General features: G+C 37.5%; 1 long non-coding RNA gene across 1 annotated transcript; it reads left to right on the top strand.

Moving 5' to 3' along the window:
* Positions 1 to 11,053: 11,053 nt before the first annotated feature.
* On the top strand, positions 11,054 to 21,032 carry LOC106033888 (uncharacterized). The gene is made up of 4 exons (XR_001205636.3): positions 11,054 to 11,105; positions 18,293 to 18,412; positions 19,406 to 19,525; positions 20,234 to 21,032. It is a non-coding gene; the product is annotated as an uncharacterized lncRNA (long non-coding RNA).
* The last annotated feature ends 4,251 nt before the right edge of the window (positions 21,033 to 25,283 follow it).

Here is a 25,283-nt window from a genome sequence, read left to right as displayed (position 1 = left end):
GTGAAGGGACCTCTCTTGTTGTTACCTGATATTTTTACTTGATGTTACTTTTTCTAATGTTGATGGGATTTTTGGAAGGAATTTTTTTTCAGAACTGTCAAAGATCAAGTAGGCTATTATCTTCCTGTGATATAAACTGAGGAAAATTACTTTTTCTTGTGGGGTGACTATTGTGGAAGGCAGTGATAGTTGAAGGTTACCTGATTCTGTATTTTATTTATTTATGGTTTTTTTTCTGACTGGAAGCCCAGGCAAGACTTGGATTGGGGATAACATGTGCATGCAAACATGCATATGATGATTATATTTTTTCAGCAGTGGGAACTTTTTGGAGTGTCACTTGGACTTTAGATGAATGCAGAATGATTGCAATATGTAAGCCTCCAAGACATGGACTGCTGCTGTTAGATCAGTACCAAAGGGATGTGACACAGTATTCTCAACATTCAGAGTCGGAGTTGGCTTTTCTTTGTGTGGTCATTCAATGATAACAGATACTTGTAGAAAGGCCTCAGAACTTCAGTTTTCTATACCTGCTTCAATGGGTTTTAGAGGCTACCTGTGTTTGCCTTGTTAAGCACTGTCTCTTGGATCTCTTCTTCCTCTTCTGCTAATACAAATTCTGACTCCCAAGAGCATGGGAGCTGTGTTAGCAACTTTCAACACAGTTGCTGTGTTTGAAGAACTAGAAAGTATGTTTAAGACTGGGATTTGAGGTTGCATCCTTTAATATCCAAGGGTTTTCATTATTATTGACTTCACCAAAAAAGAAAGACACTGCATGTGCCACGGCACCATAAGAACTTGCTTTTTCCAAGCATCTCTTCTCTGCTTCCACTCTCCTACCAGCTCACATTCAAACTCACCTGTGCCTCTGCTTTCACTTCTTGTCCTCTCTCTTTTAAGCCTGTAATCTCTGCACAATCTACTACCATGCTGCTAGTGCCACAAAACATCTGTTGCAGTTATAATGGCTGAAATAGGTCAGTATGTGATTTCTGTGCATTTCCAGTAGAGCAGTACTGGTGTGTTGACACTCTTCAGACATGGTTCTAACAAGGTTTAATTGTCAGAGTGAGGTTTCTGTATCTTCATACTAGGACCCTTAAATTTACATTTTGACAACTGTTAAAGTAAAATCAGTCTGATTGGTAAGCTTTTTCATACCCAAGGGTCTTCGGTACTCCCATTCTGTTTTGGGGAGTCATAGCTTCAGTCAAGCTTGTAAGGTTTTTGTTTGTTATCAAAAGTCTAGCTGTCCATAATCGAAACACATCCATGCACACAAGAGTCCTGCTGTTCCAACTTGGCTTACGAGGCAATGTTTTTAAGACCTGGGCAAAACTGCATGCAAAGAAGATGCTGCCGCCTTCGTTCACATAGAGTTAGAAACTTTGAAGAAAAAGTATACAACAAGGGAAATAAATAATAACATGCCAACAAATAAGATATTGGCTGTTTGCCTGGAGTTAATGTTTTACTTTTATAATTACAATGTATATATGATATACATATATATTTCATATTACATATGTATATATGTATTACTTACATATATAAATAAAAGACACTCACCAGAGATGAAGGACCTGAGATAAACTAAGAATTTCTTAGCTGGTTTTAACATAATTACAAGGTGAAATAAGTGGTATTCATAAGAGACCTGAACATCACTACAAAGACTAATGCATTATTGATGGTAATCTCCAAGATGAATCATTGCCTCTGCTTTTTCTCTCATTCTTTCTCATTTTAGTGAAATTTTGCCTTAAATTCTTAAGGAGAAAATAAAAATCATTATCTTTATTTTTGAAAATAAAAATGCTCTATTTAAGAAGCATGCAAATAAAAACAGTTTTGCCAGTCTATATTTCCCTTGTGAATCATAAAGAGTTTCTTTGGCCACTTTATTACTTATTCCTTTAGAAGTAAAGTCCATATCATTATTTTCTGACTTTATATGATGTTTGAAGGTTACAGTTTTTCTAAGGCTAGCTCTTCCCTTATCTTAACCCAGCAACTGAAGTCCCACATTTGTATCTACTGGCCATTAAATTCATACGAGAAAATAGTGAAAGACTGGGATATGTGTTGTTCCTTAAACTCAGCACAGGCTGATTATAAGAAATATATATATAGAAAAAAATATATAGAAAAAATATATACGTATAGGGGAAAAAAAAAAAAGCTACTAAACTGTTCTGCAGGGCCCCCTAAACAATGACTATAACTTACTATTGATTCATGAAAAATATAACTAAAATACACATTTTTTTAAAAAATATAAGCACCTAAGAATGAAAATAAAATGAAATATCTGGAACTCTTCCCAAGCAAGCAAGCTGAATTGTCCTTAACCTTGGAAGTATTTAACATATTTGGATGGAACAACTGATGATATTGTGTATATCAATAAGACTAAATATATAAATAATGGATAATGTTTCCTGTTTAGAGTTCTTTATTATCCTTGTTTTAACCACACTCCAGATCAGAGTTATGGTATTATGAACACAGTGAGTAACAACCAGATTTAAAGTGTTATTTTTAGTCTCTTTACTACTCCTTATCCATTAACTGAGCCCTGAAAGCCCAAGGGCAAAGCATTAGCCAAAGTATTATTAGTCACAACCCCCCCCCTTTTATTTTTATTTTTTATTTTTTTTATTGACAGGGAGAAGCTGAAGGATAAATCTCTTATTTGAGCAGAACTAAGAATAAGGTTTCATCTGTGCTTGGATTTTCCCTACTGATTTCAGTGACAGTAGTGTTAGGCCACTTGTAATTGTTTTTAGGCGTATATTATTTACAGCTGTACCTGAAGAATGCATTAGAGATAATTTTACAATTCACTGCTTAGCTTCCTTTTCTAGCTATTTTTCCTCTGTCTGAACCTGGCTCTTGGAAAATAAATAAGTGTATGAAAAGGGTGTGCGCTTTTAGAATATGTTAGTTACTCAATCAAGGTGTAACTTCCACATTAAAACAAATCCTTCATTCCATGGTTCTTTTGAGACAGTTCTGTTCCTGAGCCAAATGGGCTGGATTATTTACAGGATATATATATTTAGTATTTCCTCTTTTGATCTGAAAGCTGAGACAGCTGTTTACGCAAACACAAAATAAATGCCATTAACTAATACCTGAAAGTCTTATGACACTTTTGTTTGTTCTGTGCCTCCGTTAATGTGGTAACATGAATAAAGCATATAGGAGCAGCAGAATTATCACAGCAGGAATTTCAGTATCCCCAAAGTTAGAAAAATCACAGAATCACAGAATTCTAGGGGTTGGAAGGGACCTCGAGAGATCATCAGGTCCAACCCCCAAAAAAGGCCTAGGAGTTCTGTAACATGACAGTTCTGTATTCTTTTTTTTTTTTCTTCTATGTTCTCTCTAACTTTACTTTGCCTCTTGGACAGGGGTCCAATGCTTAAATGTCAGCTAAAGCTGTGGTAGTTTTGAAAGTGCTACACTGAGCTACTGTGAGCTGTTTTAATAGTCTCATGTCCTGGGAGCCTTGTACTCCATGACTTCCATATCATCCTGTTGATTTTTCTCCTCCTAAGGTGGTAAAGAAGCTGTTACCACCACTTCTCCTTGTCTCTGCACACTTATTAAAGCTTCCCTTATTGCTTGTTCCAGCCAATGTCTAGGCAGCAGAACTGAGAGGATTTAGACACGGTCACCTCTGCTCAATTTCAAGCAGTTCTATCCTGTGAGCCTGGCTGTGGCTCTGCTGTTGCCCATTATTCATAGAGACACGAAGATGTTCACTACAGAACTGCAAGCAGAATGATTTGCGGCCCCTTTATTCCACCAGTTGTTCACAAGATGATTTACGGAGTTGGATTCTACTGAGCTTAACTAAAGGTGGGGGAGATGTAGGCTTTGTTATTTAAGGCAGTACTAAATAAAGGCTGCCCAAGGAGCGCGTGAGCTGGACTAGCAAGTAGCCACTCAAGGGATAGGACCATAGTTAATTCCTTGCTTCCTGTGTGCTGCCAGGAAATTATAATATATTATATAATACGTTATTAATGATCTGGACTCTCCGTAAAATCTTCCTCCTGGGACAGTTCCTGAGCTGAGCCTGTGCCATTCACTGCCATGCTCCTTGTTCTCACAGATGCATTCTTATTTAAGGAGAGAGCCATAACTTCTTGTTCCTTCACCCACATGTACAAATTGCTCAGGTGACAGTCTAGCTCAGTCTAGTTGTTTGGCATTGTTGGTGTACTCTTAGGTACTAAAGGCATTTTGAAACTTATTTATTTATTTATTTTAAGTGGAAGATCCGTCTTTGCTACTTTACATGTATGTGATTTTCACCTTGAAGAGCAATCTGTTGTACACTGTTGTACATGTGCTGTTCGAGGTTCTTCATTTTGTATCGAGTTGGGCTGACTTTGTCTACTGATTTGAGTGCATCTTCTTGTAGGCAGGTTCTTTCCATCCACTAGACAACATGTTTAATGACTACTAGTTAATGTAACATCAGTACATCCAGCGCTTTAATGTAATAATAAAAATGACAATGTCATAAAGAAAGAATGTTTTAAAGGTAAAGGGGTCTTGTGACTTGTTCAAATGCAGCCTGATACTGTTCTACTTTGGTGACAGGCACATTGAAGGGCTCTAAAAGAAGAAAGAAATAGGAATGGAAATGCAAGTATTTTAAAGGGAAGAAGTTTTTCACCCAGTACCAACAGACAGAATGAGAAGGAGCTGTGTGTGCCCCAGAATTACTTGCACGATGTGTGAAAACTGCAAATCCTAGAGCAAACATGTTGGTAACTTAAAACTACATGAAAGCCCATAGGGTGGTGGTGGTGGTGGGGATACAGGTAGGAGAGAGTAAGATGTAAGTAGATATGGACACCATGTTGGTTTTTTTTTTTTTTGGCACATATTCGTACCATGATGTCACCTGGACTAATCTGATCCTTAGAAGGGAGACAAATTTTGGCTGAACTTCATGTGAGGGATCTTAAGGGCACAAAAGTAGTCTTTTTTGGCTTCCCAGCTTACTGCTGTGGCAGGGTGGGTCCTAGGCCCTTGTATTTCCTCTACTGACAGACATTAGCTGCCTGTCCTATTATCAAGGGAAGGAAGAGAGGTCAGTGCCATGAATCTTTGAAATGAATCTGCACCCTCTTCAGGGTCCTCTGTGTTACTGTTCTGCAGATACAACACACAGCCTGGCTTTTTAAAGGCCAAAATGGAAACATTACATAATGCTACTTCTCTTCCTTTCCATTAAACAATTAGAAGTCCCCTGTGAATGTGGAGAAGCTGGTTTGTGTATTTTTGTTAATGACAAGCAAATCCATTTCTGTTGCTTAAAAGAAAGTGCCGTGGCATCAGTCTAGAATTAATTAAGTGAGTTTTAATACAATTCTGAATGTAATTTAGACCCCAGAGTCCTTGCTACAAGCTGCTGTTGTTGTGCAAAAAACACTTCCCCCCCCCCCCCCCCCCCCACCGTTTGGCACAATTTGTAAATTCCAGCATCTTAGGCTTTGCAGAACATAGTTCTACAGTCTGGCAGAGGGATAGCAAACACAAAACTTGATATTATACCAAGCAGCACTGCTTTGACAATGCTGTGCTTGCAATCAAGCCTACAAATGCTGCTGCCTGCTAATTTGTGTGTTCTAATTTTTGTGTTCTAAACAGCAGCACTTGTTGTATGGGACCTACTGCTAGCAGAATTCAGCTGCGTCCTTACTATTTCTTCTTAAGCTGAAATATCCTTTTCAAAAATCCTGTCTCCGTCTACTTTTCTAGTTTCAGTAGTAATTACGAAATCATGAGATAATAATGGTAATCTGCTGATGTCTGTCATTGGTGACAATAAGAACAATAAGTATAATGGCCTTGATTTGGGAAGTTTGTACGTTACATAAGAAGGACTGTGCAGGTCATACATAAGGCCCAGTAACCCCTGCCAGTGGCCCTAAGGGGAATCACACAACCACAGAATGCCTGAGGCTGGCAGGGGCCTCTGGGTCCTTCTGCTCTGAGCCCTGCCCCAGCAGGGCCACCCCGAGCAGGGGGCCCAGCCCCACGTCCAGGTGGCTCCTGGAGATCCCCCAGGAGGAGCCCCCACAGCCTCTAGGCAGACTGTGCCTGGGCTCCATCTCCACCCAGCCCAGAAGTGCTTCCTGATGTTTAGGCAGAACCTCTTGTGTTCTGGTTTGTGTCCATTGCCTCTTGTCCTGGCAGACCTGGAGACCTACCTGTTGTCAGAAGTGGCCAACTGCTTCTACCTTCTGTGTTTGTCTTTCATGCAATTATTTATACGCGTCGTAACCTTTTGTCTTAGTCCCGGTTGCTTTGTTTTCTTAAAAGCATTTGATGAGAGACTTTATCAAAAGGCTTTTCGAAATGCAGAAAGACTGTATCAACCAGATCTCTTGTTATCTGCAAATTTGCTGACCCCATTTAAGAAACTCCAACAGGTTTGCAAGGCAGAAATTAAATTTGCAAATGCCATAGGGACTGTTCCAAAGTGGTTCACATTTATCCAAATGTCCACTTCACCAATTCTTTGCTAGTTTCCACTGATTTGGCCTGTTTCTTCCATGTCCCTTAGAAGCTTTCAGATTTGTTTTTAATTGTCACTTTTGTCCTCAGGTAAAGAGCAAGGCATTACACACTGGGAATTTCTGTAGTAAAACACCTTTTCATCCTTGAGTTTTCTTAGTCAATAGCTATATATGTATATATACATACATATATATATATATATATATTTTTTTTTTTGGTGTGTGTGTGTGTGATGTTTCATAGTAGTTACCTCTAAGCAAGTCCTGGGATTTGTTAGTATTCCCTTTGCCCATTTATCCATTATGTCTTTTGAAGTCCCTCCAGTTTCAGAAACAGAAGGGTGAGAATATCAAAGCCCATTTTCTTCTGCAGTGAATACTAATAAGAAGAATTATTTTAGTTTCTCTGCAGTGCTTGTCCTCTCCTGAACTTTAACTTTATAGCTTTCGCATGTTGTTTCTCAGACCCATTTGGGGGACCTCCATTATTGTATCTCACACTTAATCCACCAGAGTTTGACTGCTCCTGTTTTCTTCCTTTGGATACAACTCTTTTGACAGACGTCTTCTCATGTATGATAACCTTTTTTGCTTTGTTTCTTGGCCAGGCTAGTTTTCTATTGTCCTTTATTGACCCTGTCTTCAGACCTGGTATGTGCTGGCCCTGTCTAGTATCACCCATGAGGTTTTCATTCTTTTATTCAACTTCAATTCTTTTTTAAAAGATTCCACGTTTCTTTCTGTAGCTCCTGTTTTTGAAGCTGAATGCAACTCCTGTGGATTTGTTGTAAATGTAAAACAATTATTGTAAAAATTTAAATGAAAGTAAATGAGACCCCCCAGCCACTCACTTTTTCTTATTTTGCCCCCCCCCCCCCCTTTTTTTTTTAATTTTAATTTTAGCCTTTATGTAGGAACACATGATCTATGGGTTTGCATCCTGTTTGTCTTCCAGTTAGGAAGTGGAAAATAAGGAACATCTATACATCTATTTAACTATTTCCATTTCGTAACCTACCCTTTATTTGGAAACACAGAATTTCCATGTTTTCATCCATTGTAGTGCTCTTATAAAAATGTGTTTTCTCCGGTACTGTTTGCATCCCTCACTGTTCACTCTAGCAGGTTTAGGTTAGACTTTAGGAAAATCTTTGTAACCACAAAGAGAGGGAAGTCTTGGAATCTGCTGAAGAGTTTGTGGGATCTCCCATATTAGAGATTTGAGAGAAGGTTAAGGATAATCTGGCCGTGGTTAGTCCTGCTGCAAGATGGGAAGACAGGCTGAAGTATCTATGATCCTGCACTGCTTCATATGTAAAGGCTCAGATAATTTGTCTAAGAAAAGAAGCTATCTCACCCTTACAAAGCAGCTATTCATTTCCATGCATCAAAACCATTCAAGCAGAAAGAATATCTTCCTCATTTGTAAGTAGGTAATGGTGTATGTTCAGCTGGAGAACATAGCACCTAACTCCAGATTGATTTGGGAGGTGTTATATGCTGATGGGAAACTATACAGCAGTAAGATATTCTAAGTGATTAGGAGGAAATTCTTAAGTAAGGTAAGCTGTGGAACTTCTTACAGAGCACAGTAAACTCAGGTTTACAAAAGGGAGAGTAGACAAGTTAATTAAAGGGAAATCAATTGAGAATTATTACATATATAAAATAAAACCTTGGCTCTGAGCTATAAACATGAGCATGAGAGAGTAATAGGTAACAGTGGTGGTAACAGTGATGGGGAAGGATATCATATATGCCTGACAGGTTTATATATTATTTCCTTATGATCAATAGCAAAACCCTATTAAGACAGGTTACTGGGCTAGAGGGACCTTTCCTCTGAACAGTTGCTGTCACAAACCAGGGGAGATTGGAAGCTGGAATTGGAGGGCATGACAAAGTATTGATGAGTAATCCTTGTTAGACTTTCTCACATCTTTTTACTTAAATTTCATTGCTATTGTAAATCAACTTGCTATGCAATTGCAGTTCCATTATCTGTTTTCCAGAGCTTCTAGGAAAGATTTTTATGAGTAAGAATCGTGTGCTTCCCCCCATCCCCTCCATCCCTTCTTATACTTTTCCATGATTATAGACAGGAGGCTCATATATTGGATCTGCTATGCAGTGTCCTGTCTGTCCTTCTGAAAAGGTACAAGTTGAACTATTGACAACTCTAAAAGCAGGGTGTGAGATGGCTAGGAACACTTTAGTCTCAGAAAGGTTCCTGTTGCTGTGCTGTGAATAGTATGAACTGAAGAAAATGTGTCCTTTTGGGTTTTTAGTCTGCCTTCCTCATCCTGCACACCTGTAAAAATATTCTGATCATTTTAGATGCACTGCTTTATAAATGCGTTATAAAAAGACACGGGTAGTTTGGACAAACTATCTTTTGAAAAGAACAATACAAAGGAAATTATGAAGAGTTTCATAGTCACCGTATCAGTTAAAATACTTCTCTGGATGCTTCTGTTTGAAAATTCCTTTGTGCTTATGGGAGGGGATATCATGTTAATTGCTTTCCAAACACAGCTTGGGGAAGAAACAGGTTAAAAGCAAAGTATAAAGTAGGAAATAGCTAGAACAACAAAAAGGCAATGCTAAACTGGTGCCTAGAGTTAGTCCCAAGGGCACCTATGCTTGGCTGTGTGCTTAATTTGCAAACTCTGCTAAAGAATAAGTTGCCAAAACTCAGACAAGATTCAAATTAAAAGTCTGTGGCTCAAATGATTTATTCTGCTGAAGTCTCCTCACTGTTGTTAAACATTCTGAGGTTAGTTCTTGGAAAAGGTGGAACAGAAAGAATTGGGAACTTGGTCCCTTTCTGGATGGAAATGTGATGCCAGTTTGTGGTGATAAATTCTCTTTCCCTGTTTCTGTACTTTCACCGTGATAAGCACTGAGATTTGTACTTGGTTTCCAGGACCCACTTCCATATTGATACACTTTTCAGTCATGCTTCAGTGTGTGCTCTGAAATTAAAAAAAAAAAAAAAAACAAGGGAAAAAAAAAAAGATTTCCCCTGGAGATATCCATATCATTGACTAGACTAAGCAGGATTAAGAAGAGAAGGAATGTAATTGGAGGTAGCTACTCCTCAGGTACATATTAATGAGCTGAAAAACACCCTTTCTATTCCAGTTCTGGTGACTGTACCTGACAGAAACAAATTCAGAGTTGTGAAAAACCTTCCTTTCCCTTCCCTCTTCCTCCAACTTTTCTGATTCTCCTGTGAATAGAAAACTTTTGTCTTAACTGCTCTTTCAAAGAGTAGAGTCTCCCAAATATTTAAAGATAAGTATTGATAACTTAGAAATTTGATTTCTGAACTGAAAATATATTTATACTATAAATAAACAGGGTGAAAGTTTCACAAGGCTGTATTGAATCTTGGAAAGGTGGTGGGGACAGGTATGAAAGAAACAACAGTCAGCCTTCTCTGTGTTGTACCGTAATCATTTGTTCAGTGGCAAATACAGTTTTATGGAAAATCTTTTTTTTTTTTTTTTTCATTTCTCAACCTTTAAAATATAACTTAAAATTCATGCATCTTGCAAGGTTCTGAATTATTCAGCAGAGATCTTAACCACCAACATCAAAACAATACAAAGGAAGGAATTCATGAACAACTATACATTATCCATGGAAGAAAAAGTATTTATAATTGCAGAATTCCCAGTGTATCAACTGTATTTGGTCCCGTGGTGGAAGATCTGGTAAGGTTCCTTGTCTCTAAGAGCTGTCATTCTACAAAAACACAATATACAGAGTAATGTTAACCTGTTTTACTGTTGCAAAACAAGAGACCGGAGAGGCTAACTGCCTGTTATACAAGTGTTGATTAGTAAATCCAAAAGCAGGGTTCCTGAAAAGTATCAGGTATTTAATTCTTTTTGAAGTATTTTGTGCCTAAATCCTGGTAAAGATTGATGTGTAAGAAAGAGAGACTAATAACTTCATTTTTCAGAGGAAACTTAGTAATGTCTTTCCTGAGACCTAATGCTTCCAGGTACTTAGTTTATTTGGGGAGTGAGGGTTGGGGGGAGGAGGCTGGAAGCAAAGGCCCTCCCTGAGCCCTTTGTATTTTCTGTATAGTTCGGACTTAGAACCTTAATACATACTCAGGTCCCTGATTCTTCTGATTCCAATTAAATTTAGGAATTTGGATGTTTTTCAATGAATTTTACAAATCTCTGTTTGCCTATCTTGCTCAGATGTTGGTTAGGGAAGGTATTTGCAAGATTGGTTCAATTGTAAGCATCCTGAAGTCTTTGTTCACAATAGCAAAAATAAAAGGAAATGTAGGGTGAAGGTCAAATCCAGAATTTTAAAAGTGGATTTAACTGTTCTCCCTGTGAGCCATTTTTTTTTTTCACCCATGAGGATGCTTTATATTAACCAATTATCCTAACACAGGTGAGAGAGGTTTGTCAGGGAGGAGTCTGTTAGGGTGAGATAAGTGTAGAGATGAAGGCCTTTTCTGGATAAAATTATGGATGTGGGGATGCTGGCAAGAGATAATTTGGACAAGAGGAACATTTTTAACAGCAGGTACTGTGAAAACATAGAAGACAAGTTTACTCCTCAACAGTGGGTAATTTTGCCCCAATAAGAAAATGCAGACTCCTCGTATTATGGCTTTGCTGAGAAATGCTATCCTAGACTCCCTACTTTATTTGGCAGATTGGGGATGACAACAGTTTAACAGTTTGTAAGAACTTGTGTAGAGGGTTTGAAATCCTAATAGCCTTTAAGAACTCTCTGTCCTTGGTAACTTGGTTGATTATCTGAGAGTCCTTAAATTATTTTTATGATGTTATAAGGGTGGCAAGATGAGTTTACTGCAAGTCCCTGAGGAAAATGGTGTAGAATGAACTGTGTGGTAGCTTTAAGCCATTTGGGATAACAGCTGTTTTTACTGTGATATTCATGAAATTAGTTTAGGAGACCACACACTACCTATTATGAGGACAGAAGAAATAAACATTAAAAGGCTTGAGCCGCATGTGATATTTTCTCTGTTGGTCAGATTGATCTAAAGATTTTTTTTTAAACTAGTATCCAAATGAAGAGGTATAGATGCTTGTGGTGTGTGAAAAATAAAGTGGGCAGTAAGCAAAGCTTTTAGAATGATTTTTTTTTCTTTAAATCATATACTTTAAATTCTAAGTTTATTTATTTGAAATTAGTGCTTTTTTTTTTTTTTTTTTTTCCTTTTGAGGATGTGGCAGCAATCTGTCAGTAGGTTAGGCTAGAATATAGGCAGGAAATCCTCTAAGGAAAAGGTGGATAGGAGCATCTGTGGGCTCCATGTTAGACTCACCTGAAATCTCTCCGTGTTCTTTTTCATTGATGGAGCATCAAATAACATCAAGTTAATCTCGTTATGCAATTTTATTCTTTCTAATGGGATTCTGCTGACATAACAAGGTCTGTAAGTGTTATGCATGTGTGAGGAAGAGACCTTTCTAGAGACTGTTGGGTATTTATATACTTCCCTAAAGTGTTCTATCCAGGTAAAACTATCTAACATGTTTAAGAAACTTTTATATATCATACAAGAGTTCTACCCTACCATGAGCGGCTGGTATATGAATCAGATAAAGAGTCATAAAATTTCTTCTAGCTGTACTGCTGATTAGGAATCTATAGCTCTCATTTCTTTTCCTAACTCTACCACTTTTATGCTAGATCCATGTTTAGCATTTTTAGGTTGGATGTTAGGAGAAGTTTCATTACTGAAGGAGTTGTGTGGCATTGGAATAGGCTGCCCAGGGAAGTGGTTGAATCATTATCCCTGGAGGTCTTCAAGAAACATGTGGATGTAAAACTTAGCATGGTTTAGTGGTGGACTTTAGTACTAGGTTAAAGGTTGGACTAGATGATCTTGGAGGTCTTTTCCAACCTGAATGATTCTATTCTATATGAAATTCCATTCTTTATTTCCCCTCAAATATTTTCTATTTTTATGAAGTGAAAGTTGTATGAATAAACAAAGTAAGCACCTACCTCTGTGAACTGCAGCTGAGCCCATCCAGAAAAGTAAATCAATCATCAGCAAGAATCCTTTCCCTTTAGAATGTGACAAAGGAATAATTCTGATTTCACTGGGGAGCAAAAAAAAAAAAAAAAAAGGGCTTTTTTCCATCCTACCCAGTAATGGCTTGGAAGCTTGCTATTTACATTATAAATACTGTGTAATGAGGTTGTCTTTGTTTGAACAGTTGCACAGTATCTAAGCAAAAAAAAAGGTATTGATCTCAGCTGGGGGTGCAATGAAAGTAATAACAATATTAAATAGCCTGAAAGGACTTGATGCAGAAAACCAAATGCTACTATTTATTTGAGCACAGTATTTCAAATTCTCCTAACACCTATGTGAACTTGTAAATATCTTCTTTACATGTAAATGGCCCTACAGAAGACTGCTAGGAGTTGATCTCTGAGGACATTATCATCCTCCTCCCCCTGCCTCTGCCAGAAGCTGTAGAATTTTTATTAGCAGTGTTTCCATTACTCAGCAATGAATGTCTGATCTTTGATCAAACTAATTTGAAGTAGTTGCACTTTGCACTTACAGATAAATCAAATTTATTAGGAAAAAATTATGTATGTGCATACATAGCAAATAAATAGGCACATTAAATAATAAATATTACATTTATACCACTTGTAGTGAAGAAATTTTGATTAGTTGGTGAACATTCTACAGAAGTAGCAGATTTTTCTTCTCTTCAATATTCAGGGGAAGCCACATCTTCTCCCTCACTTATGCATTTAGAAACTATAAATGCACAGTTACATGAAGTTGCAAGCACTTTTATTTTGTCTTTTTTGTATGTATTTATACATATCATGGACTTGTCCCATTCTAATCTCCTCTATGAGTTTTCTCAAAGACATTCATCTGTGTAAAATGTCAGAAGATAAAAAACATTTTTATAATGTTAGATGAGCTTAATTGGTATATGTTTTGTCTGTTCAATTAAAGGAGGGAAAAAAAAAACACTAAAAACCACACCATGAAAATCTTTGATCTAAATGGAGTTTACAAAAGCGTCTCTGAAAATGAAAGCCATATTTCGGGTTTTCAGCTAGAGTAATTCATATAGGGCATGCCACTCCAGGGGGAACATGTCTACATACTTTGGAAGAAAGTTTTTCTAATGGTTGCACAGAATATTCCAGCTCTGTTCAGAATATTTGGAAGGTAGATGTTTGGGTTTAAGGTTTTAGTTGGTACTATTTTAGTCAGTACAGGCTTCTTATCAATTCCTCTAGTGTTCTTCACTCTGAATTAACCTCTTGATTTTCAGTATCAGTATAATTAGTCCTAAATTCCTGAAAAATGGAGCACTCTGTGACTCCTGAGCCATAATTTAACCCCAAACTAGGTTTCTGGTGGCAGGTAAACTGTCAGGGTCTGACAAGGACTGATGGACTTGATGATATTTTAGGTCTTTTCCAGTCTAGATGATTCTATGATTGAAAGGCTTGCATGACTGAAATAGCCTAAAGATCTAATAACATAGCTATTCCTATCCTCTGTCCTCCAGAATGATGCCGAGGCACTCTTAGTTACCGGCATGTCCAAACTGAGGTGACTCCCAGAGCTTCAGAGCTTCCTCAGGTACTGTTAATGTTACTATTTTCTAATGACTCTGTAGATGCTTTAGGAGAGGTAATAAAAATCATATTTCAATCTGAGAACATAACTTTTGAGAGGTGAAAAGAGATTTATATTCAAGGTTCTAGTTTAACTGAAAGGTAGACTTCCAGAGCAAGAGTCCTAGATCAGAATTAAAAGATCCATAGCATTCAGGGAACAACAGCTAGGCAGGACATCTGAATTTTGGTGTAGGGTTCCAATTTCCAATATCTAGTGATGAGTGTGTTTCTTAATTTATCAGAATCATTATGTAGATGAAACAATATACATTGCTTTGATTTCAGCAGGTGCTTTTGCCCATGTTGTGTCCTTAATTAATTAATGTTCTTGCTCAGCTGGTGAAAAAATACTCTGAAATCTGAATTGGAATTGCATTTATCTTGGAGCTTCTGTGGGGTCATTAAAGTTTGATCTAATCTGGATTCAAGAGCCACCATCTTCTGTGTTCTGCTGCTATGGAATCTGGGCTTTGGGAATGGGCTGCAACCCACTGATGATGTACAAGAAATTGCACCTTGCTTTGTGCTCATCAGCAGATCCATCACCGTTGAAGGCAAGTAAAAAATCCAAAGAAGACACTTTGTGAGAGTAGAGAAAGTATGTTTAAGGAAAACAACAACAAAGACAGTGAAAACTAGCAGACCCCCTCCCAACCCCCCCCTTCCAGAGATTTATTACTTTGAAAACAGAAGACTTCTGTGAAAAGTCTGACAGAAGCAGTGTGCATTTCTGAGTCCAGCAGATCACAGGAGGTTAATGGCATCCATTTTACAAGATACAGACAATTATAGAAATCATAGAATCATAGAATATCCTGAGTTGGAAGGGACCCTTAAGGATCATCAAGTCCAACTCTTGATCTTTTTCTTCTCCATGATTTTACATCATTCCAAATGATTTCTTTGGTTGGTTCTCTTCAGCACAATGTAGTGGTGAGATTCTTCCAGACAGGAGGCAGAAACAAAAGCACTTTTCCTAGGAAGTCAAACAACAGAAAGTCTATAATAACTAATATAAAGAGAAATGTAACAGATGGGATTTTTTTTTGTTATCAAAATGGATCAGGAAAGGACCTGAAAAGTGTATAAAATAATGAATAATCCAGGAAATAAACTTGGAATTTATGTCCTTTGTTATTCCTAACATGAGCGAAGTGATATTGAATGCAGTGGAAAAATAGCACATTTAAAATTGGCAGAATGGAGTGTTTTTTTTTTTTTTTCTCCATACAGTGTGTGATTTCACTGTGCATCTTAAGGCCAAGGAAGTTGCAAAGGCAAGAACTCAGGGTGAGATGGGGAAGAGATACAGAGCCATCAGCAGCAGTTCAAGGGCTTGTCAGTATTTGCTGCTAACAAATGAAAAAAGGAAAGGAAAGGAAAAAGCAAACAAACAAACAACTGCTACAACAACAAAACAAAGATAAACAATTGTTAGAAGAGGGCTATGCTGTGATTTTATGATTGTGATGCAAACTGTAAGGTACAAGCTTGGCTTAGCTCAGTTTCATGGATGCTGTCAGATTTGTACTACTGATGAAGAGTAATCAGATTTTTCTATTGGCTCTCCAGCTGCTAATGCTGCTGCTCAGTATTTATGTCATGGAAGAATGAATGATCTTTGGCATCAGCCTTAGTGTGAAAACCTATAGATGGCAGGACACCTGCCCGTGCCTGCAGTGGCTGCGATACCAGCGTGCTCATTCACAGGTCCCGGTGCTGCTGTTCACATTGCCCTGAGTAATGCCTGGTTTTGATGAGGTGCCTTAGAAGATGTTTCTTTACAGCATGAGGCAAACTACCACGGTCTGGATATAAGCCAGAGAGTGTGTGTGTGTGGTGGGTTTTGACAATAGTCCGATAATCCATGGGACTTTGTATGCCAGCACTTGCACAGCCAGCTGGGGATTAAGAAGCTGTTCACTGTGGTTCAGAGATCCTCAGCTGTAGATGCTGTGGTTTCTGAGACAGAGTAATACTTTGAACCTTCTCATCCTCTGCCATAGCGAAGAGAACTAACCGCAGTGTTATCAGCTTTTCTTGCTACAGTTGTGTTCTGCAGAACTGCAGTAACACCCAGAAGGGATTTTTTTTTTATACCTCTCACATGAAGAGAAAAAGCCTTTGAAATCCATTTTTTTTTTTCCTTTCTGTCTCATCCAACTACCACAATGAACAGTCAGATCATAAGACAACACACTTTTGTAAGACACTGCAAAAGGTATTTTATGATGATGTTTATTGAGTGCATTTTCTGAGCACTGCATTAAAGCATCGAGGGGCAAAATCTGCCAAGAACTGTGCACCCTTGCATCTGTTATATGCTTTTAAAAATCACTCTCCAAAAGAATCCCAATCTCCAAGCATGAAGATTTTATTGGCATTTCAATGCTTTGAAGACTGTCTTAAATTATTTTGGGAAGGGGAACAAAAATGTATTGTTTCTCATATTGACCTTCTGTTCTTTAAATTATTCCATTTTGAAGAGAGGATGTTTTTGAGACTGTCCCACCCATGGTGTGAATTTCTCCATCCTGTTAGCCGCACTTACTGGCACTCCAGTGGCACTCCCCTTATGCAGAGCTCCAGTTCTGCTGTAAATTGAGCTTTCTATAATTAATCAAACTGTGTTACTTGGTTCTGTCAGTGGTCAGCCTGGTATATGAATTTCCTGTGATGGACTGGACTCTTTTTTGTTATTCTTGAAATGTTATTAGAAGAGCCATCCGTCCTTGGATGCTTGCTCATTCCTTCCTGCAGTAGGACTGGGGAGAGAATCAGAAGAGCAAAAGTCAGAAAAAACTTGGTAGTTGAGATAAAGACAGTTTTAGAAACTGAAGGGAAATAAATATGGAAAAAAAACAAACAACAAGTGATACAAAGACACTTACTCACCACCTCCCACCAGCAGACCAATGCCCAGCCAGAGTCCAAACAATGGCTACTTCGGAAAGGCTAACCCCAGTTTTATTGCTGTTCCATGGCCTGGAGCATCCCTTTGGTCAATTCAGGTCAGCTGTCACCTCTGTCCTCCCCCAGCCTCTTGCTCACCAGCAGCCAACTTGCAGAGGGGATGGAATGAGAACCAGAGAGAGCCTTGACACTGTGCAAAGACTGTTTGACAACAGCTAAAATACTGGGGTGTTATCAGCATGGTTTTAGCCACAAATCCAAACCACACCATATAGGCTGCCTTAAAGACAATGAACTCCAGATCCATGTGCAAAGACATAAAAGCAGCACAGATTGGTGATAATCACATAAATGCAAATAGGTTTATATATTTCTTGGTTATTGTAGTGCCTTATTTCACCATTGCTTAATGCTGTGCTGGAACTTGGACCGTGCATCAGCAAAACAGGGAAACGAAAACTTCTTTGCATATTTACTTGCTGAGATCAGTGGCATTGGTGCCTTTTTCTCCAGTAAACCCAGATTTCCCTTTGGATTCATAAAGTTCAAATGCAAGTACAGGTCCAGATAGAAAAGATTTGAAGGAATCAAATTCTGTAGACAGTTGTTCAGTGTAAAGTATTAATTGCCTCATTGCGTTTGCAATCTTTGTGAAGTTCTTTAGTTCAGAACAGTCATTAAACTGATGGCAAAAGTCATTAAAGAAATGCTGAATGTATGCATCACCACATCTTGCTTCTGCTTCATAAAACCACTCTGTGGTCAGATACAGACCCCTGGATTTTATTGTAGGAGTTGTGGTAGGTATTTCAGAGTTTTATTTTTGGTCAACAGTGGTGTGGTTTATATCAGGTTCTTCAAATGTATGGTGTCTACACCTGATCTAGTAGTAACCCTCAGCTCTTCTCGTTATCAGTAGAAAGTAATAGAAAGCATTCGAGTGATTCGTTTGAGTAATTCTCTGATTGCTTCGAGGTGGGATGAAGGTCCCAGAATTGCTCTGTTGACTACTATAGGGACTCAAGGGACCACGTCACTCATAAACTACTCTACAGGTGGTGAATACTGAATGAGAACAATCCCACCCTGTCTAACTTTAGTGTTCCATACACAACCAACTGTCTTGTCTGAGATTATCTCCTAAATTCCCTCTGTAGGAATGATTCATGGAATGAATTTAGACAGAGATCTCAAAGCGATGTTACTTCCTATGAAGAACCTGTAGACCAACTGTGCATGGATGTCTAGAAAATTTTTGAACAGATCTTGAATTTCAGGTGAGATAAATGCCATTTTTTCCTCAGCTGAAAAGACAACAATTACAAACAATATGTGACTCTGAATTTTGTAAGTATTAAAAATATTTTCTGATTTCAATGTAAGGAAGCACAATCTATTTTGGGGTTAAAATGCAATCTTCTGTCACAGTGTGTCATTATAGTGATTAATTCCTGTTTGAGAATCTGGCCCAAGCATAAATGGCCTCAAACGACATGTGGCTATTTCTGTTTCTTGCTCTGCTTTAGGTTAATACAAGTGCAATTCTAATTTGACTTATGAGACCAGAGAGAACCCATCTTACTCTTTTCCAGAATCCATGTATTTTGGTGGACTGTCTTTTGGGTAACACTCTGTATGAGTAATAAAGGGATGACAATCTAAAGGTATTTCATTAGAGAAATTTCACACAACAGTGAGCAATTTTTCTGAATGCTTTTGAAGATTCTAGTAGACTTGACTACATCAGAAACTGATAAAATGGTTCATTTATCACATTCTTTCATTTATCATAAGTCATTCATTTTAATAGGCTGTTTCTGGTACTGTGTCTGAACTTTACATAAGTCAAAAATCTTTTTACTTTTGATATAGACAGCACTATTCAGAAGGAAGTTTGAAAAACAGGTGCTTAGGAAAAGAAAAGAGACTAAATAGATGTTCATATTGACAGTTTTTTTATTGTTTGCTGTTCATAATACAATATGCCCTAAAATATAATAGAATGCAATAATGCCTTATAGATAAGAGTGTAAGACAGACTCTAGTGGTGGACACTAGAAACAGATCCCCCATATCCTAGTTATAATGGCAATAGGGATACTATACCATTGCAACCATATCATGTGGTCTTGGGTAAATCATCTCACGAGGTAGTGAATAGAGTCTGGAATATTTTCCCTTTAGTGTCTTCCAGAAAATCTGTCCCTGATCCTTGCCATAAAAGTATGTTTTGCTACACAATAATAAAAATATTATTCTGTGCTTTACAGATGGAACTGGAATCATACTACAATATGGTTTGGAACACTGAAAGTACAGAGGCACTTGCATACCGCAAATAGTACTTCAGAGTTCAATTTAAAACAGTTATCCTGAGTGACTTGCAGAAGGTAAGTTACAGTACAAAGGCCCTCCTTTGTACTGTACTGCCCTCCTGTAGAACCCAGGTTCTACACCTGAACCAAAAACATGTATTTGTACATTAAATAGGGACTGTATAATCTCTGAGAAGGGGTGTGATATTGGGATGTTTCACTTTTTCCCTGGAGTTAAAGTTTTGACTCCCTTTCCTGTAAATTTTCCCTGGAAGTGGGATAAAATAAGGATCCTGGAGCTAATAAGTGAAACTAGGTGGTTTCTAAGACAGGTAAAAAGATTGTTAGGCACACAGACATACACAGTATAAAAAATAAATTTCATTTATCTATATATAAAAATATATAATACATTTCATATATAAAATATTGTTTTGAGCTATCAAGGGTATCATACAAAAATGACAAGATTTTTGATTTACAGTGATGAAAATACCTCTCTGCAGTTGCTTTGATGTAACGGGTTGAAATGTGATTTCTGATTATTGAGAGGATTTTTACTTGGGAAACAGATTTTAAATTAAATTGACCTTACCTACTAATGCTTTAAAGCTTTAAAGTTCCATCTGTCTGATAAAGATTTTTACATTATTCAAGGTCTACTCCATTAATTAATATGAATTTTACTGTGGGGTTTGAACAAGAAACACTTTGAAATTTTCTTTTTAGAAAGTAGATGGAGCCTTTAAGTCTTGTATTACTTTATCCTTACATTATGCACAGCAAAACGGGAGCTTCAGTCTTATTTACTATAGTGGCATGTTTAACAATATGATCACAGAGCCGGATTCATCTGGCATATTTTTATGAACTGCCTCAGCACTAGAACAGACTGCATGCAGAAAAGTTTGAGAAGCCCAGCCGTTTCCATCTGTACTGGCATTGCTACTTAAAGCTGCAAGACGTGCCTAAGAAAATTCCAGAACAAAAGGAGGGTGCCGACAGGAGATTGTGTTCAATGCTGGGACTTTGATGTGAACATTGCAATGGATTCAGCCTGGGAAAACACTGCCCTGGACTCACTGGACCCAGGCCAGATTGACAGCTGCAGTTATCAAGGAACTGGGTATGAGGGGGAGATGAAACTCTTGAACAAGGTTCTCAGCACCATATGTTTTGGGACTGCTCGAGGCTTTAGGCTTTATGTAACAAAGCAATTCAATGACAAAATGCAATTTAACCATATTTTTTCCTTTTCTTGTTCACTGGAAAGGACTGAGCTGTTTCAGGACATATTCTCAGTGATCACTGAGGGTGGATTCCCTAGTCACTGCTAATTACTAGGCTCTTAATTTGCTAGCACTAGGACTACCTGTCAGGCCTCCAACATTATTGAATTACATCCTGTCCAAAGACAATTAGCTACTCTTGAAATGATCTGCTGCAGTTTCTGGAAAATGTGGTCATGCTTTTTGTTTATTGAGTTGAGGAATATTTTTTTCCAGTCTCTCCAAATTCTGTGCAGTCAACTCAAAGAGATTTATTTCATTTTGGACTAGTCATTGTTGTTTTGGAGGAAGGTTTTTCTGCCTTTTTTTTTTTTTGTGTCCTTTCCTTCACAAGCAATCTATACACATGGTTCTGTTACCTAGGCCTGTTCAAAATGTACCAGTAAACCTCTCTGCATGCAATCCACTTGCTGTGTATTGTTAAGATTATAGCCAGCTTAACTGTTTTGTGATACATGCCTGTCCATTTAAATTCTCCCTGATATACACAGAAATATACTGAACAAGGGAGGGTGGTACCTTAATAGTACATAGCAGGACAGGAGGCACCCATCCCCGGCTGCAGGCAGAGAGATTAGAAGAGATTGTTCTGCTATTGCTTCATTTATACAGACTAGTGTCCTCACAGAAGGAGTGGGCGAGCACAAGATTGCTTTCATTGCACATGAGCTATAGCGATGGTTGGAGGAGGGGATCTGGCTAATAGTATGCTATGTCCAAGTCCAGATGAGATTTTTTTTTGGATTTACCTGTCCTTTTTGTGCCTGAAAAAGGAAAATGTGGGGGGTGTTGCTTCTGACTTATTTCTCCTTGGACAGAAAAGCTAGAGACATATATATCAGACTAAAATACAATAATCAAAATCACATTGACCTGTCCACATTTGGAGTCCTCTAAATCACCATAAGACTACTTTACTTTGCTCCAAAAATCACAAGCATCAGTAAAAGTGTCCAATAGTTAGATATGACTAAAGAAGAAAAATGTATTTATTTTTATTTTTGAAGGCTCATAGAAAGAGGCTCTACAAAATCTTTTTGAAGAAGCTGTTGCTGCCAGGTTGTCCTCCCTGCAGTGTTGGCAGCTGAGAATGTGTGCCTTTCACTTGAGGATAAGCCCTTCAGAAAGAGCATAAACTGCCAGTGGAAATGGGTTTGTACTAAAATGCTGGACTACGTGTTGGACTGGCTGAAGCCCAGTTCTGTCTTACCTTTTGTTGCCTGCGTACAGAAGCTTTATTTTCCAGCAATCAGTCCCAGCCATTCCACATCAGTGCCAACAGTTTTCTTAGCCTATGTGGCTCAGGGCTCTTGGACATCCCACCAAGACAAAGGGAGGGGAGCTCAGTGCTATAGAATCCCAGGGGAAGGTGGGCTCTACTTGACAATTCCCCTATACAAAAGACATCATCAAAAAGATGATGTCTACCATTTGATTCCTGAGTATTCTGCAGATCAGGAGTTTCATTTCTTGGGCTGGTATTTTAAAATCAATGAATGTCAAACACTTATGATCGCAATTCTGTAGTATTAATATAAAATTTAGGAGCTATTATATAATTCAAACTATTCACTGTGATTTTGAATCAGTATTTCTTAGGCTAAGTAGTGTGTTCCTATTTTTTTTTTCTGACCTATTTTTCCATGAAAGCTGGAACATTTAGAGATTAATGTTAGCACAGTAACAGTGTCACTTAACCTCCTATCTCATTCAGAAATTACAATGATGTTGGTGCATTCATTGATTTCTCAGTCTCTTCTGTTGGAATTCTGTAATTGCTGGATATTTCAATTAAAGCTTGGAGGATGCTTGTGGGAGTTGTAGTGCTTTATGGCTATGTATGTTCTGCTCTTGCTTTTCATTTTAGCAGTAATAATTGAAATAGCTTGGAGTTCAACATCTGGTGAATCCTAATTCTGCATGCTATACATTGGGCTTATAAGATGAAAATGAATGTAGGTAGGAATGCTGGGTCAGTTGATGGTTTTCTGCAGGACAAATCCATTGCACAAATCAAAGGGGAGTTTAGATCCATGTCTTAAAGCAGATATTTATCTCAAACATTAAAAGCCTAAGGACTTTAATTCACAAGTTCTGGCTTGACTCCACTGCAGCTTTTCCATGGTGGTCTAACATTGTCTGTGAGTTATACCCAAAGTAATAGCATTGAGCAGTCTTCAAAATTCGCCTCTGGCTATGTTCTCTGAAATGCTGCCTGGTCCTGCAAAAGAGCTACTCCAGAGTGCTCCGATATGGATTGCCATAAAGCTGAACTGTGTCAAAATTCATGAGGAAACTTAAACTAATCAGATTCTCTTGTAATAGGACAGAGTGTTATGTAAAATATTGCAGATTTTAAGGCCAGAAAAGAGGGTAGTCATAATTTCTATTGACCCAGAGTATTAAAAGTCAGGGTTTTCTCCTCTGGCATTTCTTCACTACATCCAAGAGTTTAATGTGTAATTAAGAGTGAATTGTTTTTAAAGGGTATACAGACTTGACTGAAGGAGTCAAGATACTTTTGATTTGCTTCCTTCTTTTTCCTTACAACTATTTCCAATGGCTGATTATTTGCATATATTTTTAAATTACTACTGTTAATTAATTAAACTTTGCTTGCTGAAAGTGTGGTACCATTTTCCTGGCTGTTCTGAAAAGCCTGGTGTGATTCTTAGAAATCCTGAGCAGAATTTATTTTTTCCTATTAAATAAATAAATAAAAAAAAATCAGTAGAAATACAAGTATTTCTAAATTTTAAATCTTTAGTAAAAATATCTTTAATGCAAGGAAGCGTTTAGTTTTTACCACACAGGGAGCTACACAAATGTGATAAGTAGGCACAGATTGACAGATGCTAGTGGCTTGGGAAATATCTTTTGGCTAGAAAAATTAGTTTTATCTCTTTCTTTTTCTACAATTAGACCTACCTGGACAACACAACAATGAAATTTAACTGAGATCATTTTCTTTTTCATGAAACATCTGCAGAAACACTCAATTCCAACCTGATAGACAAATTCTGTTTAGTGTTACTCCATTTTAAATCTGTTGTGGGCAGGATGGTTGTCTGAATGAAAGTAAGAATAAAATTTGTTTAGCAGAATATTTGTTACCAAAGATTATACATACACAAAAAAAGAACAGAACCTGACTTCCTGATAGGAAGTAAGGCTAGGAATTGTAAAACACACTTTTGCTTACACAATTTGTTGGTTAGAGGGTGAAATAACAGTAAATGGGTGAAGCATTTGAAGTCATTTTTTTCTGAGTGTGATGTGTCTTTAAGAGCATGGAAAGATAGATGTAGTCAGAAAAGGCAAAACACAATTTCACAAAGCTAACTCTCCTGTTTCTTAAAACCAGGTTATTCTTATTAATTTTCATGTAACTAAACTGTGTTATATCATCTCAGGATTAGGCCACATAGGTATGAATAAGTAGGGAAAATATTAATTTCAAGTAGATGTCAGTTGTTGATTTTAATATTTTTCTCCTAAGCAAGTCAAACAAACACAATACCAAGTCTTGATGAAAATGTGTAACCGATCCTTTTATTTTTCCCCTGCTTTAAAGTTAGAAACTGAAAATGCAACTCACTAAAAAATGCTGTGTATATGTATTATATGTGTATATATACATATAATTTTTATTTTTACTGCTCCTTTACTGTGAGTAACTTTTAAGTACACATTAATTTTGAAGAATATATAGCGTAAACTGGGGTTAGGTTTGTAAAGGTACTCCCAATGTCATTTGAACTCATCAAATGGAATGAATTGGAGAGGTAGTCCAGAGTTGTGTCTCTATTCATTATTTTATAGCACCAAACACTTTGGGAGGCTTTTAAGAGCCTGGATATCTATCCATAGTGCTACCATAATGCAAGTAATTTGAAAAAAAACACACACACACACAAAAAAAAAAAAACAAACAAAAACACTACAAAGTAGCACATAAGAAACCTTTATCACAGATGGCACTTAGGCTACTTTTCAAAGATTATTTTATCCATAGTCTATCCTGTTCTTTAAAAAACAGACCAGAGTGGGAACAATTGTAGATTGTAGATATTAAGAGATTATGATTCCATTTTGTAATAAAAAGGCAAAGAGACAAGAATTTAATCAGGTTCAGTTTTATTCACAATAAGATTACTATCATATACTGCTGTGCTGCTAACAGTTTTACCAGAGTAGCTATGTTTCATCATTTCAGCATTCATGAGCTCATATTGTATTTTCAGTTGTTTGTTATTTAAACTGTATAAATGCCTGTAACAAATGTTTTATAGACACAAGAAACTGCTTTTTGTAGTCGAATATGCACTGCTCGCTCCAAGGATAAAACTGCACGGTGCTCAGTAAGCAATTTTCTGCTTCATTATTAATTGACTACAGTTTCCTTCCTTACTTTATAACTTAATGTCAGGGTAGGATTTTAAATCTCCCTTCAGACTGTTAAATAAAGAGTGGGATTTGCTAAAACCCAGTGGCATAACTGGATCTGTGAAAACAATAACTGAAAGCAAATAAGGAGGAGAAGA

The sequence above is a fragment of the Anser cygnoides genome, chromosome 4 (genome assembly GCF_040182565.1).
Source record: "Anser cygnoides isolate HZ-2024a breed goose chromosome 4, Taihu_goose_T2T_genome, whole genome shotgun sequence".
NCBI classification, from domain to species: Eukaryota; Metazoa; Chordata; class Aves; order Anseriformes; family Anatidae; genus Anser; species Anser cygnoides.
The sequence above is the reverse complement of the archived record's forward strand: the minus strand, read 5'-3'. Positions and strand labels throughout refer to the sequence as shown.